Here is a 4972-nt window from a genome sequence, read left to right as displayed (position 1 = left end):
TATCAGTCTGTCATAGGTGAAATCATCATTTATAGGTAAATGGTCTGGCTTCAAATGCTCTAATCTGGAAAGATGGTCAGCAACTACATTTTCTGTTCCTTTTTTGTCTCTAATATTTAAGTTGAATTCTTGTAGCAAAAGGATCCACCTGAGTAATCTAGGTTTTGCATCCTTTTTCCTTAGAAGGTAATAGATAGCTGCATGGTCTGTATAGACTATAATCTTAGATCCTACAAGATAAGACCTAAGTTTATCGATTGTGAAAACTACAACTAGGAGTTCCTTCTCTATTGTTGTATAATTTAATTGAGCGGCATCTAGGGTTCTACTAGCGTAATATATTACGTGTAGTTTCTTATCTTTTCTTTGCCCTAAAACAACTCCTATAGCGAAATCGCTAGCATCACACATTATTTCGAAGGGTTTAGTCCAATCCGGGGTTTGTTGAATGGGTGCTGAAATTAATGCTTGTTTTAAATGGTTAAAGGCTTCGAGGCATTTTTCATCGAAGCCGAATTCAATGTCTTTCATTAGAAGGCCGATCAGGGGTTTTGTTATTTTAGAGAAATCCTTGATGAAGCGTCGGAGAAACCAGCGTGTCCAAGGAAACTACGGACTTCTCTAACTGTCTTAGGAGGGTTGAGGTTCTCTATAACTTCTATCTTTGCTTTGTCGACCTTAATGCCTCTTTCAGAGATTATATGTCCTAACACTATGCCTTCTTTAACCATAAAGTGGCACTTCTCCCAATTTAACACAAGGTTAACTTCTACGCATCTCTCTAGGATTTTCTCAAGGTTAGTAAGGCAGTCTTCAAAGTCTAACCCACACACCGAGAAGTCGTCCATGAATACTTCCATAATTTCGTTGAGATAATCTGCGAAGATTGACATCATACAATGTTGGAAAGTAGTTGGCGCATTGCAGAATCCAAACGGAACTCGTTTGTAAGCGAATGTTCCGTAAGGACAGGTAAAGGTTATTTTCTCTTGATCCTCGGGCTGTATAGGTATTTGGAAAAATCCAGAATATCCATCAAGATAACAAAAGTAAGAGTGTCTGGCAAGACACTCTAGCATTTGATCTATGAATAGAAGGGGGAAATGGTCTTTCCTAGTTGCCTTATTTAGCTTCCTATAATCTATGCACATACGCCATCCGCCTTCTATATGTTTGGCTACATGCTCGCCCTTCTCGTTCTGCACGACTATGATGCCTCCCTTCTTGGGTACCACATGTACAAGACTCACCCATTTACTATCAGAGATCTGATAGATTATACCAACCTCTAGTAGTTTAAGGACTTCCTTTTTTACCACCTCGCTCATAACAGGGTTGATTCTTCTCTGATGTTCTCTGGAAGGTTTTGAATCCTCCTCTAGCGAGATCCTGTGCATACACACGGATGGGCTTATACCTTTTAAATGAGAGATGTTATACCCTAAGGCAGAAGGGTATCTTCTTAAAACATTCAAGAGTCGATTCGTCTCGTCTTGGTTTAAAGAGGCACTAACTATTACTGGGCGATTCATTTCTTTATCCAAAAACTCATATCTTAGGTTCTTGGGTAGTTCCTTAAGTTCTTGAGTTGGTTTCTGAAAAATTGGTGAAAGGTCTGGAGTAAGATCCAAACATTCGTTAGTCTAAGGTTCCGTTTCCTCTAGCTCGTCATCCTTTTCATTCGGGTTTGAAAATGGTTCGATCACGGGTTCTCCTCGATCAAACTCTCTTATGCACTCATCTACGATATCGATCGCATAACATGCGTCACCTAGGATTGGTGCCATCCGAAATTTTGAAAGAATGAACTCGATCTTTTTATCTCCTACTTCGAAGGTTAATTTTCCTCTTTTAACATCTACTATAGCTCCGACTGTTGATAAGAATGGTCTACCTAAAAGGATAGGGGTATCTTCGTCCTCTTTGATATCCATGACCACGAAGTCTGTTGGGATATAAAGTTGACTAATCCTAACTGGGATGTCTTCTAAAATGCCTACATGATACTTAACAAACCTATCGGCTAATTGGAGGAACATCTTAGTCGGTTGTAATTCTCCTAAGTTTAACCTTTTACATACAGCTAAGGGCATTAAACTCATACTAGCGCCTAAGTCTAGGAAAGCTTTGTCGATCACATGACTCCCTAAAATGCAAGGTATAGAAAAACTACCAGGGTGTTTCTCCTTCTTAGCGAGTTTATCCTCAGAAATAAAGTTGCATTCCAAAGGTTTTGGATCGTCAAGCCTACGCTTGTTGTTTAAGATGTCTTTGAGAAATTTGGTGTAATACGGAATTTGGGTGATAGCTTCGGTGAAAGGAATCTCTACATGAAGCTTCTCTATTACTTTTATGAATTTTTGGTATTGGTTATTAATTTTGGTTTATTTAAGTCTTTGGGGATATGGGATTGGTGGTTTGTACGGGGGTGGTGGTTTGTAAGTTTTATCCTTGGCTTCTCCTTCCTGGTCGGTTTGTTTTTCGGGTTCTACCGGTTCCTCTTCTTGGTTGGTAGGTAAATTTTCTTTAGAAGTTTTGGACTCGCTCATTGCTAGGTTATGAGGCCTTTCGTAAGCGGTTCCACTTCATAACGAGATAGCGTTAGCTTGCCCTCGAGGGTTGGTTGAGGTTGTCCATGGAATTAGCCTCCAAGTGTAGTTTATGGGGCTTGGTTTTGTGCTACCTATGAGATCTGGGTTTCAAGCATCTTGTTGTGACTGATTATCTGATCAACCTTGGTTCCTAATTGCGCTATTAGTTCGTTTACGTGAATGTTCTGGTTTAGGAATTCTTTATTTTGCTGAATTTGGCCCGATATAAAACTCTCCATGATCTTCTCAAGGTTAGACTTTTGGGGCACAACTTGCATAGGTTGATTTGGTTTTTGGGCTTGATAACCTTGTGGTCTCTAAGGTGCATAATTTTGGATAGGGTTTTGGTTTTTATAGGAAAAATTCGGATGATTTTTCCATCCAGGGTTGTAAGTGTTTGAAAATGGGTTACCTTGGGTGTAATTCACTTGGTCGGTATTCAGGTCGTTTAAAAGGTTACACTACGCCGATTTGTGTCCTTTAGATCCACAATGTTCGCACTCTGTGTGGACTACTACTGCGGTGTGAGTGTTTGTAGACATATGTTCTATCTTAAGGGCGAAAGCATCCATTTTTTCCTGCATCATGTCTAGAGAGCTTACCTCATGTATTCCACCTTGGGTCGCCTTTTTGTCTACTGATGCTCGTTCAGTTCCCCATTGGTAATGGTTTTGGTCCATATCCTCAATTAGGTCACAAGCTTTAGGGTAAGGTTTGTTCATCAGTGCGCCACCTACGGCGGCGTCGATGCTAATCTTGGTGTTATATGGAGTCCATTCTAGAAGGTATGAACGATTAGCCATTGTTCTAGGCCATGGTGTGGGCAGACTCTTAATAGCTCTTTATATCTCTCCCAAGCTTCAAAAAGCGATTCTCCTTGGTTTTGAGCAAATCTAGTTATTTGGTTTCAAAGAACAGCAGTCTTACTAGGGGGAAATATCTAGCAAGGAATACTCTCCTAAGGTCTTCCCAAGTAGTTATTGAGTTAACTAGAAGTGAATCTAACCATGAACATGATCTATCCCTTAGGGAGAAAGGAAATAATCTTAAATAGATTGCATCGGTGAAGCACCGTTAGATTTAAAGGTGTCGGCTAGTTGGATAAAAACTTTTAAATGTTGATTTGGTTCTTAGTAGCGAGACCCGCGTATTGGTTCTGTTGCACTAATTGCAACAAAGACGGTTTTAGTTCGAAATTGTTAGCAGGAATAAGGGGGCTTACTATACTCTAACTAGGTTCCTCGTCAGAGGGTTGGGCAAATTCCTTAAGAGGTCTCCGGTCGCGATTCTCGGCCATAGCTTTCTTAATTCGGATGAGTAAGAGGCGTGTACGAGTATAACATTCGGGTTCCGTTAAAGGATCTACTAAATTTTCGGTACTATGGGTTCTTCGCATTTACCGGCTAATAATGCCTTAGTCTAGATGGTGTAACAATAGGGTACGAAATTTGACGAAGTTGGTCCCCGGCAACAACGCCAAAAACTTGATCGTGTGAATTCCCAAGTGCATGAATTTCGTCAAAGTAATATAAAAGAAGATCGATCCCACAAGGACCAAATCGTCAATCTATCGATTACTATCGTTACGGTGTTTATCTAAGGCGGTATAAAAGAGATATTGAGTTTTCAAAACAACGGTAAATAATAAATACATGTAAAGACAGGTTGAATGTATTTCACGTCAGTTAAGTGATGTTTCGATTGTCTAAATAGAACTACTTATGAGGCAATATTTTCTACTCCTAAAAAGAATCCATTTAACAGGAATTGTCGCTTTCGCGTATCCAGAACCGAGTTTACCCTTAAATTAAGGCCTTTTATTGTCACTTATAAAAGGTGCGCAAAACGCTAAAGTAGTAAACTTATTTTTAGGAAATAAGACTCATAAACTTAGTTGAAAAGTGATTTTGATTTGGATAGTTTTACCCGAGGAGTTTCCTGATTTTAGATCTATCAACGCGTCAGAAAATAGTTTCAAAAATAGTTTTTCTTTAAAGTGATAAAAATTCCTAGTTAACTAAGCCAGGGTGCTTTCGCACTCCTTGAATAATTAAAACTAACCAAGTTTGTTTTAGAAAACTCAAGTTAAAAATCAAAACAGCCTTCAAAGTATTTCTACAGATTCAATATGTGAAACATTATTTTAACCGCGATCCGTACATTCTAACCTTTAAAAGATTTAGCCAGACATGGTAACACAAACAAACACAATGGTATTGATCATGATGAAAAGTTTATTTTAGAATGTGAGGCGTAAAGAACGAGTAAAGTGCGTAAAATAAAGTAAAGCGAGTGCGGAAAATAAATAAAGTAAAGCGAGTGCGGAAAATAAATAAAGTAAAGCGAGTGCGGAAAATAAATAAAGTAAAGCAAGTGCGGAA

The 4972-nt window shown here is 38.9% G+C and overlaps 1 non-coding gene across 1 annotated transcript; it reads left to right on the top strand.

Moving 5' to 3' along the window:
- The first annotated feature begins 3400 nt into the window (after positions 1-3400).
- Positions 3401-3507, top strand: LOC127124958 (small nucleolar RNA R71). Its single transcript, XR_007804429.1, has one exon. It is a non-coding gene; the product is annotated as a small nucleolar RNA R71 (small nucleolar RNA).
- The last annotated feature ends 1465 nt before the right edge of the window (positions 3508-4972 follow it).

Source organism: Lathyrus oleraceus, chromosome 2 (assembly GCF_024323335.1).
Source record: "Lathyrus oleraceus cultivar Zhongwan6 chromosome 2, CAAS_Psat_ZW6_1.0, whole genome shotgun sequence".
NCBI classification, from domain to species: Eukaryota; Viridiplantae; Streptophyta; class Magnoliopsida; order Fabales; family Fabaceae; genus Lathyrus; species Lathyrus oleraceus.
This window is presented reverse-complemented; position numbering and strand designations above follow the sequence as displayed.